We start from the raw sequence: 14,954 nt of genomic DNA, 5'->3' as shown, positions 1-14,954 counted from the left end.
GCTGGCGCAGACAGTGCTTGCCTTCATTGCTTCTTCCTTGCCTTGCTCCAGATCCCCTTTCTCGCTCCTCGCCGCCGAAATCTCCAGATCCACTCCAACCTTGCTCCGCATCTGCGACACATGGCACCGCACAAGGTCAAGCCCTCCTCGGCGCCGGCTTGGTACGAGCCAGCTCTTGAAGCACCCACCGTCACAGAAAAGAGCCTCGCCTCTGCGCGCCTGCTGGCGGCGGGGGAGAGCAATGAAGGGGGTAAGACGGAGCTCCGGCTTGCCTCCGACGTGCCAGAGCCTGAGGGAAGCACCTTCTTCCCCTTCTTCTCGAGCAGCATCACCGTCGGGTTGGTTCCCCCCTTCTCCGATTTCTTTTATGAGGTCCTTGACCACTACAGGTTGCAGGCGTTGCACCTTCATCCCAACTCTATCCTCCTCCTGTCCATCTTTGCCTACTATTGGGAGGCGTACCTGGGCGTGATGCCGTCCGTGGCGCTTCTACGCCACCTCTTCTTCCTTCGTGTCAGCGATGGGCACGTCTTCGGGTGCGCCAATTTCGTCGCATCCGGTAAGGCCAACTCAATCTCGAGCACCAGGAAGAGAGCCGACAACATTCGGGCCAAATGGGTCATGATGGACGCTAAGCGCGCCCACCCGCGCCTGGCATTACCGACGGAGGCGCCCCAGTCTGACAAGGGGTGGCCCCGCGCAGAGCTCGCCGATGAGCGAGCGTTGCCGGTGTTGGTGCAGATGCAGACTGACCTGAAGCCCGGCAACGCGAAGGCGACAAAGGTCATAGGGGCCATGCTCCTGAGGGAGTTCCTGATGTTGCGCGTTGCCCCGCTCCAGGCGTGTGCGCGCCCCTTGTGGGAGCTTGGAGATGGAGAAGACAAGATCCGCCTGAGGCCGGGGGCCCTACCTGACGACGAACTGGCTGCTGTCCTGCGCCTCCTGGTTGGGGATAACCAGGAGTACCCGCTGATCGCCTTCACTCCATTGTTCCTCCGCAAGGACTAGGAGCCACTTGTGGCTTCCAGGCCGACCTTCGACGCACGCGGGCTGGTGCCGCCTGCGCTCTCCGGAGCCCCCGCGGCGCCGAAGCCGGTGGAGCTATCTTCTGACGAGTCCCGCGGGGGGAAAGAAGAGGAGGGGGACTCGGAGGCACCCCTCGAAGAGATGGGGGAAAACTCCCCCTTGAGCAAAGCTGAAATCCTCCGCGCCCTTCCTGACGACGCCGAGGTCGATGCCCGCCAGGAGGATGGAGAACTGCCCGTCGTCCCGACGAGGAGTAGGTTTTCACTGATCCCTCGGGATGCTGCCTCCGCCTTGACGCCGCCTGGGGCTGCCTCCAGCCCTCCTGCTGCGCCATCTTCTGCCCCCGGAACCCGCGCGCCTGCTCCCCAGGCTCCGAAACTCCCGGGCTTCAAGCTCCCAAAGCGGAAGGTGGAATACGTCGCGGTGGATCGGTAAGTGCCTTGAGCTTCGTCTTGTCCCTGCCTGTACTTGTTATTTCCTAACGTTCACCTTGATCGATCAGGCCGACACCTTTGGCGAAGAAAAGGAAGGGGGATACGGTGCCCGCGCCTCACTCCGCAGAGAAAGGAGGCAGCAGCACTCGCACCTCCCCAGCCTGGTCGCCCTCGCGAGGCCAAGAAGAGCATCCCCGAGAGGAGTCAGCCCCCATGGCCCCTCTGGCTCCTGAGGTACCGGCGTCTGGCTCGGCTGAAGAGGTCCCGACTGCTCCGGAACCCGCAGTCTCCCAGGCCCTGGTGACGGTGTCGCCTCCTCCCACTGCTGCACCTCCACTCCCAGATTCTTCTGCCTCTGCCGCTGTCCTGGAGCGTGCTCTTTTGGGGATGACCCAGCTGCAGGCAGATCTCTTGAGCGCGGACCCACGCCTGGTGGGCGCCTAGAGCTGGCCTCTGGCTGGCTTCACTCCGACTCGGCGGTTCGCACGACGCTGAGCCAGGCCGCAGCGTCTTCCGAGAAGGAGAAGCAGAGCGCCGCCAATGCTGCAGCCGATCGCGAGGCGGCACTGAAAGACGCCAAGGCCGCCCGCGACCGCTGCCAAGAGCTAGAGGACAAGCTGAAGAGCCTGCACGACAAGCACGCCGAAGAAGCATGCGGCCACCTGGTGAAGGAGGAGGAGATGAAGGCCCGGGAGGACGCCGTCAAGAACCGTGACGCTGAGCTGGACGAGTTGGGGAAGATGCAGGCCGCCGAGTGCAAGCCGGCTGGAAGAGCTGGAGCGGAAGGTGAAGGCGAGGGAGGCCAATCTTGATGTCAAGGCGCGGGTCCTGGCCGAAGACCGCGTGGCCTTTGCCGATCTCGAGAAGAGGTCTAGCGCAGCACTGAAGACGCTCTACGAGCACGGCTTGGAGAGGCCGCTGACCACTGATGAGGACGGCCCCGCCCTGCTGCTTCCTCTCTTGGTGAAGGCGCTTGAGGAAGTCGTGGATGGTATCGGTCCCATGGCAGAGACTGAAGCTCGCGTCCTGTCTTCAGCTGCATTGACTCGTGTCTTCAGCCATCTGCACCTTCGCAACCCCAGCGCTTGTCTTGACGAGCTACTGGAGCATGTGGCTGATGATCACTGCGCAGCCGCTGCCGCAGCCGTGCAAGGTCAGGTGGAGGCCCTACTGAAGAAGTTCCGCGGCTTTGCCTCCGCACCCTTGTCCGGCGATGCCGCCGATCCTGCGGCTGGTGGTGCAGGTGAAGACGTCGTTACCCAAGGAGGAGCACCTTCTGCAGGTGATGGCGGTGTCCAGGGGTGACCTGCGGCTACTCCCCTGTTTCATTCCTGTAATATGCATTAGGCCTCGTGGAGGCGTTAAACTTTCATTTGATATTGTGAGGACAATATGTTTTGTAATATTTGCTTTGAGATTTTGCGATTTTCTTCCTATCCGCTTTGTGTTCTGCGTCGGCAGAGCCCGGCCCCGCGCATACCTCAACCGCCGTTGGGCCGACCGAAGACCAGGACGGACCAAGGAGTGAGGGGCTATGTGACCAGTTAGGCTCCTGAGTCGCGATGCTCAGGAGTCCCCCTTGACGCGCAAACAACTTACAGGAAGAGTACACGAAGATAGATTAATGTTCTACGTCGGCAGAGCCCGGCCCCGCGCATACCTCAACCACCGTTGGGCCGACCGGAGACCAGGACGGACCAAGGAGTGAGGGGCTACGTGACCAGTAGGCTCCTGAGTCGCGATGCTCTGGAGTCCCCCTTGACGCGCAAACAATTTCCGTACCTGCCCTCGCCGAGGCCTCAGGAGGGGCGTGCGACGACCAGGTCCGGGAGACCTGTTTGAGCGGCGTGCGCTTGGGCGTGACCCGAGCTCAGCCCCCGTGTCCAGCCCCCTCGCACGGCTCTCCCGAGGGGAGGCGTTTGCGGTGTGGCCGGACGCTGAGCTCTGGAGCTCCCTGAGGTTGGTACGACCGTGGGGCCGCCCTTAGTTGTTTATCACCAGCGCGGAGCATAGTGCTTCCACTTGTGCACGGGCATAGCCGCTCCTCGGCAGTGTCGACGGCCAGTGCGGAGCATGGTGCTTCCACTTGTGCGTGGGAGGGGGGCCCCCTCCGGGAGGAGCCCCCGGGGCGTGTACAGCCTCGCCCTGACACGTGGCTTGCACGGCAGGGCTGCGAGGTGTATCTGGGCACTCGTGAGCCAGCGCGGGACTCACGAGGCCCTACCTCAAGGCGAGTTGCGCTTGGTCTTGAGTCTTTGATAGCTGTGCATTCCTGCGAGACGGTTAGGTGCAAGCGCTCTACGTCCTCAGGTCCCGGCCCTCGAGCGAGCTCAGCCGCCGCTGGTATGCCAGGTTGCGATGCCGTGGTCAAGGCCAGGGGGTGAGGGCTGGAGAGCCAGTAAGAGCTCCTGAGTCGCGATGCTCAGGAGCCCCCCTTTTAACGCGCAAGCGAATTGCATGATGAAGGGATGTACCCGTGGCGGGTGGCAATCGAGCAAGTGATAATCATAGGCAGATTAAGCATGGAAGGCAAATCGGCTTGGGTAAATGCAGAAAGATACATGCCACTGGGTCAGGCCCAAGTGGCTTGGGGATGATGCAGCCCGAGGGGCGCCCCCAGCAAGGTAAGCTAAAGACATAAGAAAAGGATACACGCCACAGGGACGGACCCACGCGGCCTGAGAATAATGCAGCCCTAGGGGCGCTCCCATCTAAACGAACTTGGAAAATGTCACATGGTTCTGTTGACGAAGGAGAGTTGGGGCAGCTGAAGGTACGCGACGAAGGAATGGCTCCTCACGAGCCACCGAGGCCCTGAGCCTCGGGAGGCTCTGGGGGCTCAGGTGGTTCCCTGAGGACCGTCTCCATCTCTGCCAGGACGGCGTGGTGCCTGGCTTCCTGAGCCGCCAGGACACGCCGCATGTTGCGCTGATAGGCTGACGAGACGCTCGGCAAGCCGAAGGGCATGCAAACGTAGCTGTGTGGTGGACCCTCGCAACGGCCCACACTCGAAGGCCAAAAAAGCTCCTGAGATGCGGCCCTGTTGAGCCCTGGAACGTCGATGCAGACGCGCAGCCCGGCACCCTCGCCTAGATGGGGAGCTGCGCCTCGTGAGCGGCGGTCACCGCGCATGGCCCTTGCGTCTTGCAGTTCCTGAGTGGTCTTGGTGATGAACTCCTGAGTGGTGGGCACTCCTTGCCCTGTATTCTCCTGAGGGAAATGTGCCGCGAAGCACGCCTCCAAGTGGTGCCCAAGCGCCTCCCTCGCGAGGTTGGCAAGGTCTGAGGCCCTCTAGAAGAGAGCCCCTGAGCCCTGCCCGAGGAGGGCGCTGGGCGCGCCTTCCTATGCGATGGAGGGAGGCGCCCCTGGAGCGGGCGTTGATCCTGTCGAGGTTCCAGTTACGACACCATCCTCCTGAGATCCTGCACGACGCAACTGCTTCTTCTTCTTGGGGAGGGCCTCAGGAGGGCCCTCGCCTTTGCTATCGGGGTCGTCGATTGCTGTAGCTTGGAAGGCACGCTCGAGGGAGCATACCGCATCTCTCTCTTCACATGGGACCGTGATGATTCCACCGCTTCCCGGCATCTTGAGGACGTTGTAGCCGTGGTGTGTGACCGCCATGAACTTGGCCAGGGCTGGATACCCAAGGATGGCGTTGTATGGCAGGCGGATGTGCGCGACGTCGAAGTCGATGAGCTCGGTGCGGTAGTTCTTACGTTCCCCGAAGGTGACAGGGAGGTGGACCTGCCCTATCGGTGTGGTGGAACCGTCGGTCACTCCTGAGAAAGGCTTGGTAGGCTGAAGCTGGTCATAGGGCACTTGAAGGTTGTCGAACGTGTCGACGGACAGGACGTTGAGCCCTACGCCGCCGTCGATGAGGGTCTTGGTGACTTGTACGTTGCTGATGACTGGTGAGCAAAGCATCGGGAGGGCGCCAGCGATGGCTGCGCGCTTGAGCTGGTCTGCCGAGTTGAAGGTGATGGCACACTGGGACCACCTGAGCAGGCGCGTGGCCTCGAGCTTGGGGAGGACTGCATTTACTTCACGAGCAAACTGTTTGAAGATGCATTGCGAGGCTGGGGCCTGGGCTCCGCCCAAGATGCAGGCGATAGCACGTGGCTCCTGGAAGCCCCCAGCCCCCTCGTCCTGATGGTGGTCGTCGTTCCTTCTTGGCGGTGGCGGCAGCGGGGGAAGATCGGCGTTGCCCTGAGGACGGTCCTCGCGAGGCTGGTCTCTCCAGGCGCCCTCGTGAGGGTGATCTTGCCAGCGGTCCTCACGAGGCCGGTCGCGCCACTCCTGGCGTGGGCCACGGTCGTCCCAGCGTCCGCCACCACGTCCGCCACCACGTCCTCCTCCTCGGCCGTAGCCCCGGTCGCTGCGCTCGGGGCGGCGACCGAAGCTTCCTTCGCGAATGGCTCTGAGTTCTTGACAGTTGTTGGTGTTGTGGGTGTTCAGGTTGTGAAAGGCGCAGAACGGTCGGCTGTTCTTGGATGACTCGGGCTGGTCCCTGCCTTGCTTGGTGTCCGGCTCCGCTGCGAGCACTGCTGCTTCCTTGCGCTTCACGTCCTTGGCCTTGGCCTTCTTCTCCTCTGCAGCCGCAGCTGGCAGCTCGAGGAGGGAAAGGCGCCCCTCCTCAGCTCTTGCGCACTTGGTTGCCAGGTTGAACAGCTCCTGAGATGTGCACAGCTCCTTGTGGATAGCGAGCTCTTCCTTCATCTTGACGTTGCGGACGCCGTCGGAGAACGCGGAGATGATGGCCTCATCCGTCACCTTGGGGATCTTGAGGCGAGTGTTGTTGAAGCGCTGGATGTACTTCTGGAGGGTTTCTCCTGGTTGTTGCTTGATGCGGCGCAGGTCACCCGCGGCTGGCGGGCGGTCGCGAGTGCCCTGGAAGTTGGCGACGAAGCGGTCGCACATCTCGTTCCAGGAGGAGATCGAGCCTTGCAGCAGGTTCAGGAGCCAGGAGCGGGCACCATCCTTGAGAGCCATAGGAAACCAGTTTGCCATGACTTTCTCGTCGCCGTTAGCTGCTTCGATGCTCAGCTCGTAGAGCTGCAGGAACTCCGCAGGGTCGAGGGTGTCGTCGTAGCGAGGAGGCGGATCCGGCTTGAACTTGCCCGGCCAGGCGACGCTACACAGCTCGGGGGTGAAGGCGCGGCAGCCGGCCGTGGTTGCCCGGGCCCATCTCGGAGGTGGAGCTTGGTCTTGACGAGGCCTGCGTGCCACCACCGCGGGTGGCGCGCGGTCTTGGCGAGGTGGCGCGGGGAGCGCAGGTGCAGCTTCTCGCGGCCGAGGAATTTCTTGGCAGCTTCTCTCTTCGCACGCGGGCATCGGGCGTGGTGGATCACGCCGTGGGGCCGCGCGCCTTGGCGCCAAGGCACCGTCTTGGGGCAGAGGTGGTGGAGGCGCTCCATGAGCCACGTCGCCCGTGGCTGGCGGAGGGCGAGGCAGAGAAAGGGACGGCGCCGGGGAGCCCCCTGCGGCGCGGATAAGCTCGACGACGCGGTCGAGCCATTCCTCGTAGAGGTCGTCGACCGGGCGGTAGCGCAAGAGTTCGTTCGCCATGAGGAGTGCGGCCTGCGCGTCCATGGGAGCGCGTCGTGCGTGGGACGAGGAACCGGCCAGGGTCAGCGATGGAGTGGCGGTGCGGCCGTCCTGCCGCACTGATGGGTGCAGCGAGGACGCTTGCTGCTCGTTCCCCGCCGGGCCGGTGGCGGCGTTGGCGGCAGGAGACGGAGAACGACGAGGTGGCCCGCCGACGGGAGCCGTCTGAGCAACGCGGGCAGTGAGGGCAGCCCGGCGCTCAGCTCGAGCACGGCGTGCGTCCGCCATGGAGACGACGGAGCGACGAAGCGCCGATCGATGGAAGGGAAGCTACGGCGCACCCCTACCTGGCGCGCCAAATGTCGGATCTGGGGTTCCGGCAAAACCCTTAAGGTCCGAACTCTGTGGTGCGCGCGAAGTTCTTTATACTGGTTCGGGCCACCGATCTACGCCCTAGCTCACTAAGGTCTCGCGGACGAACTCGACGAACTCACAACACAGAAAAGACACGAGATTTATACTGGTTCGGGCCACCGTTGCGGTGTAATACCCTACTCCAGTGTGTGGTGGTGGATTGCCTCTTGGGCTGATGAAAGACAGTACAAGGGGAAGAACAGCCTCCCGAGGTTGAGGTGTTCTTGTGCTCGACTAACTTGTGTGGGTGAGATGCCTCTGAATGTGTTATCAGATGCCCCCTACTGTGGTGGCTAGCTCCACTTATATAGGCCCTGGTCCTCTCCCCAAATATTGAGCGGGAAGGGAGCCAACAACGGCGGCCAATTTGAAAGGGGACAGCTAGTACAAGCTATCCTGACAAAAGTGGTCTTCGCCTGCAAAAGGCTCTGGTGGTGACGCCGTCTTGGGCTCCATGGTGACCTTCGTCCTGCTAGCCTGCTGATCTTGGTCTCGTTGCACTGATATGGAAACCTTTGCCTGATGCCTCGGTACTCCGCGCTTGCGCTTGCCCCCTTGGCACCAAAGAGGAAACAAGGACGCTGCGTGCTCTGGCGCCCGCCTGGCGGCCGTCTGATCCTGATCGTCATGGTTCACGTCACGAGAGCCTCGCGAGGTTTGCCCCGCCTTGATATCTCCGCTCCTCGCGAGCCTGCCTGGAGAGGCCGCTCCTGAGGAGGTCTTGCGCCGTCCGCCTCGCGAGGGTCTTGAATGCCTTGTTGATGAAGATGGGCCGTACAGGCCCTCTAGCATAGCCACGCCGTGGGCCGCAGGCAGGCAAGTCTGGGGACCCCCGTTCCCAGAACGCCGACAAACGTGTGCTAACACGGGTCAGGGATTATAAGAACAAGTTGCAGGATTCCAACACCCTGCTGGGCGAAGAGCTAAAAGATGTAAGAGCCCAGCTAGCTGACACTGTAAAGGAAAATAGGAGGCTACGAGGCGGCATATTCAGTATGCTTTTGAACTTACCTCCGTGTAATTCAGCGAAAAAATGAGCTGACAGATTTATGTCTGCAGGTATGCTGACTGGGCGTCCCGAAGAGGAAATGTTCAGATCTCAAGGCGATCTGCTGCAAGAGCTGTCCCAAGTGCACGAGCGAGCTCGGCAAGCAATGCAGAGCGTTGCCAAGGCTTTGTGGCCATCCGCCTCCCCTCCAGGAAGTATGGAGGAGATTGTGAAGCTATTCCAAGGAGCTCGGCGACACTTTCTATTATGGAAGATATCGGCCTGCCGAGAAGGTGCGTGAGAGGCCTGGGCCATGGTAAAAACATGGTACACCAAGCTTGATCCGAATCATATGGCCCGGGTCGGACCTCGCGGGTCAGATGGACAAGAAATTCCAGTTAGTTTGGTATATGACCAAGTAAAGATAGCTGCCAAGTTTTCCCAACAGGATTGTAAGCTAGACAGCCTATTAGACGGCATAGGGGAAGAAGTTTTTTAGTCCAAGTGACTATGTACTTCAATTGACAAATTTTTCCCTAGCCGGATTGTAAAACGGTTGTCATGGCAGACCTTTTCGCTTCGACCTCTGGACCCGAAGGTGCGGAGTGTTTCCGAGTACCGGATCGGCAATATAGATCGGGGTATGTGTGGAAACCAGGCATAGGGGTCATAGTTGCTTGAACAGACAAGTTGTATCCGGCTAGCTATGTTATATTACTTGTTGATTGTAAGAAACATCTTCCAGGGAGAATAGTTCCGTTAAGGGTTCCTTTCCCTGGGTGAACATGCGTTAGTATGCATGCCCGAACTATGATTGAAAAATCGCAGTATACGTAACATCCGGGGGTTCACGGTGTAATTAGGGTATAACATCTTTAGTCCGCCGACCGAATATTCCCTTAAGAATGCTAGCTTTCGGCTTCACCCAATCTAAGGTACAAGTCCGGATGACCCGGCTGTAACAATCGCAAAGGTGCTCCCTTTATGCCCTAGCCGAACAAACGGGAACGTAGGGCATAAGCACAGGAGCCAGGCAACCCAGCTTGGCAAAAACTTAAGTCATAACGGTGCATATAATGGCAAAGAAAAGGTACATATGAGGAAAGGACACATATGTGGTGAGCTTGATGCTCGGAAAATAATAATAAACTTCTGTAAAAGAAGCCCCCAGGTATTATGAGCATATACATTTAAGGATGTGTAAGTCATAGGTGTGCAGTTTGGCCGCACAAGAGCTATAGAGCTAGAGAAAAAATTAAAGAGAGAAAAAATGGAAACAAAGGGAGAAGAAGACGAACAAATAGTACGGCTCTAGGCGTAGAATCTTCGGAGTCTGGCGACATTTCATGGGTTCGGCTCTAAGCGATTGTCCGATGCATCACGCAGGCGGTACGCTTCTCCAGTGAGAACTTCATCTATGATGAAGGGACCCTCCCAACTTGGGCTTGAGTTTGTCCTTTTTCTTTTCTAGCAAGCGTAGAACGAGTTCACCAACATTATAAGTCTTGGCCCACACTTCTCTGCTTTGGTATCTGTGAGCCTGTTGTTGATAGAATGCAGAACGGGCTTTTGCAACGTCGCGCTCCTCCTCCAGGGCATCTAGACTGTCCTGCCGATCAAGCTCGGCCTCTCTCTCTTCATACATGCGCACTCGAGGTGAGTCATGAATGATGTCGCAGGGCAAAACGGCCTCTGCGCCGTACACCATGAAGAATGGTGTGTATCCGGTAGTGCGATTGGGCGTGGTCCGCAGCCCCCAGAGTACGGAGTCGAGCTCCTCAACCAAGTGCTTGTTTGATTCTTCCAAAGACCGCACTAGTCTAGGCTTAATGCCGCTCATGATAAGACCATTAGCTCGTTCGACTTGACCGTTTGTTTGTGGGTGATAGACGGAGGCGTAATCGAGCTTAATGCCCAGGTTAGCACACCAGGTTTCACTTCATCGGCTGTAAAAATGGAGCCGTTATCGGTGATGATGCTGTGTGGGACACCATAACGGTGCACGACACCAGATATAAAGTCTATCACTGGTCCGACTTCGGCTGTTTTAACTGGTTTGGCCTCTATCCACTTGGTGAATTTATCTACCATGACCAGCAGATATTTTTTCTTATGGCTTCCTCCTTTAAGGGGTCCGACCATATCAAGCCCCCAGACTGCGAAAGGCCAAGTAATGGGGATTGTTTGTAGAGCGGTAGGCGGCATATGGCTTTGATTGGCGAAAAGCTGGCATCCGACACAACGTTGGACAAGGTCCTGTGCATCTGCTCGGGCCGTCGGCCAAAAGAAACCTATACGGAAGGCTTTACTTACAAGGGCCCAAGCCGCGACATGGTGACCGCCGAGACCAGCATGGATTTCGGCCAGGAGCTGTCGTCCCTCTTCTTCGGAGATACATCTTTGGAGGACTCCGGTAGCGCTTTTCTTGTAGAGCTCTCCGTCATGGACTTTGTAGGCTTTCGAGCGCCGAACAATGCAGCGAGCCTCATTCTGATCCTCAGGGAGCTCTCACCTATTAAGGTAGGCCAAGAAGGGTTCGGTCCATGGGGCAATTACTGCCATTATTAGATGGGCCGATGGTGTTATTTCGGTGGCTGAGCCCCCGATGATATTGGTATTGTGTTCGGAATCTGGGGGTATAATCGAATCCAGACTGGTGTTGCTGCTCTCAACCTGCCACACCACGGATGGCTTGAAGAGCCTTTCCAGAAAGATGTTAGGCTGGACGGGGCCACGCTTGGCGCCAATGCGAGCAAGGACATCCGCCGCTTGATTACTTTCTCGAGCCACATGATGAAACTCGAGTCCCTCGAACCGAGCTGATATTTTGAGTATGGCGTTATGATAGGCCGCCATCTTCGGATCTTTGGCGTCGAAGTCTCCATTTATTTGGGATATTGCGAGATTTGAATCCCCGCGCACCTCCAGGCGTTGTATGCCCATGGAGGCAGCCATCCAAAGACCGTGCAATAAGGCCTCGTATTCAAGTGTATTGTTGGAGTCTGTGTATAATATTTGGAGTACGTACTGGACTGTGTCTCCAGTGGGGGACGTTAAGACAACACCCGCTCCTAAGCCGACCAGCATTTTAGAGCCATCGAAGTGCATGACCCAGTTGGAATATGTACCGTACTCTTTAGGGAGTTCGGCCTCTGTCCATTCGGCGACGAAGTCGGCCAATACTTGGGATTTAATGGCTCAGCATGGTTTGTATGTTATGTCGAATGGAAGTAGCTCAATGGCCCTTGGCAATCCGGCCCGTTTCGTCGCGGTTGTTTATTATGTCATTGAGTGGTACTTCGGAAGCCACCGTGATCGAGCACTCTTGGAAGTAGTGTCGTAGCTTCCGGGATGCCATGAAGACCGCATATGCTATCTTTTGGTAATGAGGGTACCGGGATTTGCATGGTGTGAGGACAGTGGATACGTAGTATACCGGTTTCTGAAGTGGGAATTTGTGTCCGTCCTCCTCTCGCTCAACGACGAGCACCGCGCTCACCACCTGGTGTGTTGCAGAGATGTATAATAACATCGGTTCGCCGATGTTCGGCGCTGCCAGGATTGGGTTACTCGCTAAAAGAGCCTTTATTTCTTCCAGTCTGGCCATTGCCACATCCATCCACTCAAAGTGGTCGGTGCGTCGGAGAAGGCGATAAAGTGGCAATGCTTTTTCTCCTAGTCTGGAGATAAAGCGGCTTAAAGCTGCCACGCATCCGACTAGTTTTTGGACCTGTTTAAGGTCTATTGGTGTAGCCAATTGTGACAAAGCTCGGATTTTGGCTGGATTTGCCTCAATTCCTCTATTAGAAATGATGAAGCCCAGTAGTTTTCCAACGGGAACGCCGAAAACACACTTTTCCGGATTGAGCTTGATGTCATATGTACGGAGGTTGTCGAATGTGAGACGCAGATCGTCTATTAATGACTCGACGTGCCTAGTCTTGATGACGATGTCATCCACATATGCTTCAACTATCTTGCCGATTTGTTTCTCCAGGCATGTTTGAATCATGCGTTGGTAGGTGGCGCCGACGTTTTTAAGCCCAAAGGGCATAGTGTTGAAGCAGAAAGGCCCGTATGGGGTAATGAATGCCGTTGCGGCTTGATCGGACTCCTTCATTTTGATTTGATGGTATCCGGAGTATGCATCGAGGAAACACAGTGAGTCGTGTCCTGCAGTAGCATCAATAATCTGATCGATGCGGGGGAGGGGGAAGGGATCCTTAGGGCAGGCCTTGTTGAGGTCTTTGAAATCGACGCACATGCGCCAGGATTTATCCTTCTTTGGCACCATCACCAGGTTTGCTAGCCAGTCCGGGTGTTTTATTTCTCTGATGAATCCGGCCTCGATTAACTTGGCTAGCTCCTCCCCCATAGCTTGTCGTTTGGGTTCGGAAAAGCGCTGCAGTGTTTGCTTGACTGTCTTATATCCCTTCAATATTTTGAGGCTATGTTCGGCCAACCTGCGTGGGATTCCTGGCATATCAGAAGGGTGCCAGGCGAATATGTCCCAGTTCTCGTGCAGGAACGCTTGTAGTGCGGCGTCAACCGTTGGGTCCAGCTGTGCCCCGATGAAAGCTGTCTTCTTAGGGTCCGTTGGGTGGACTTGAAATTTGACTATTTCGTCTGCTGGTTTGAAGGAGGTGGATTTGGGTCGCTTATCAAGGATTACGTCGTCCCTATCCACCGTGGAGCGTAGTGCGGTTAACTCTTCGGCCGCGAGGGCCTCAGACAGTGCCTCGAGGGCCAGGGATGCGGTTATGTTTTCGGCGCGGAGTGCTATGTCCGGATCACTGGCGAGAGTGATAATACCGTTGGGCCCGGGCATCTTGAGCTTCATGTACCCGTAATGAGGTATAGCTTGAAAGCGTGTGAATGCATCTCGCCCCAATAGGGCGTGATATCCACTGTTGAAAGGGGCCACTTGGAAGGTTATCTCTTCGGACCGATAGTTCTCCGGCGTGCCGAATACCACGTCGAGTGTAATTTTTCCCGCGCATCACGCCTCCCGGCTGGGAATGTTCCTCGGAAGGTCGTATTACTTTGCTAGATGCGGCTCCTGTCTATTTCCATTTTATTGAGTGTGTCCTCGTAGATGAGGTTTAGTCCGCTACCGCCGTCCATGAGCACTTTAGTGAGCCGAAAGCCATCCGCAATTGGATTGAGGACCAAGGCATCTGGTGCTCGGACTGACCGGAATTTTGGTTCGTCACTGGCATTGAAAGTTATGGCCGTGTCGTTCCAGGGGTTTATTGCTGCGACTTGGCAGACTTCGGCTAGGTCGCGGAGTGCCCTCTTGCGCCGATTGTTTGAAGCGAAAGTCTCAAAAACCGTCAATACTCCGAGGTCGTCGTCTTCCGGGGGGCGTTGCTCTGAGGTGTTTTTGGTGAGGATATCCTCGCCCCTCTTGGCCACTTGCCGGAGTATCCAACATGCTCTAAGGATGTGGGTTGGTACGGTATCCGATGTCGTGTGTATTTTGCATGGCCTATCGAGCCATCCCTCCAGAACGGTTCCGCGTCCCGTACTGGGCTTAGTTTTCTTCACTATGGGGTCAGGTGCCCGCGAGGGTGCATCCTTTTTGCTCGCTAGAGGGGTTGAATGGAGACCGGTGGTTCCCAGCGAGTTGTCTGAGTTTTCCAGGCGCTTTCCGTTGCGTAGTACTTCTGTGCTATGGTTGCCAAGTTAGCGAAGTGTAATACACGACAGCGGTTGATGGCGTTGAGGATTCCTTCGTCCGTTCAATTATTGCAGAATACTGAAATCGCGTCCTCGTCGCAACAATCTTTAATCTTGTCTTTGACAAGGAGGAATCTGGCCCAAAAGTGATGGACTGTTTCCTGAGACTTATGTCGTACGTACATGAGGTCGCATATATCCGGAGGACTTGGCGGATATTGCTTGTGGTGGATGGGTGGTTTTAAATCTGAACCCTGACCCAATTTGGAGTCCGGAGTTTGAAAAACTTCCGAGCTTATTAGTTCGGGCTCCGGGGTGTTAAACGATTTTCCAGGCCCGACGCCCGATTCTAGGTTCGGAGGATCGGGAGTGTCGTCCAGCAGACTGGTATCCGACTCTTCGAGCTCAGAAATCTGAACATAGCTCGTATTCAACATAGGGGAAGAGTTGTTGTTTTGCTCCTCGACGACCGCTATCTGATGGGTGATCGGCGAAGATTTAATTTCTCTCTGATCGGGTTTAAGCCCAATCTGATCATAGTGTGTAGCGACCCCCATGGCGGCGATGCGATCCAGGAGTTCGTTTAAAGACGACAACTTCGCCGGATCCATCCGTTTGGAGTATTCGGAGTCAACACGGAGACGATTTTCGATGACTTGAGAAGTCATCATCGGCTTGACAGCCGAACGGGCGGTCATGGTAAAGCCGCCTAGCGGGAGGGTTTGGCCTGAGGCCAGGGCTCTTCCGCAGGTGATACTGTCCTTGATAACAAGGCGAGCCATCAATCCTGTCTTCGACGTCACAGCAGAACTCTCAATGAAAGCACCAATGTCGGTGTCAATACCGGCGGATCTCGGGTAGGGGGTCCC

The sequence above is a fragment of the Aegilops tauschii genome, chromosome 2 (genome assembly GCF_002575655.3).
Source record: "Aegilops tauschii subsp. strangulata cultivar AL8/78 chromosome 2, Aet v6.0, whole genome shotgun sequence".
Taxonomy (NCBI): domain Eukaryota; kingdom Viridiplantae; phylum Streptophyta; class Magnoliopsida; order Poales; family Poaceae; genus Aegilops; species Aegilops tauschii.
The sequence above is the reverse complement of the archived record's forward strand: the minus strand, read 5'-3'. Positions refer to the sequence as shown.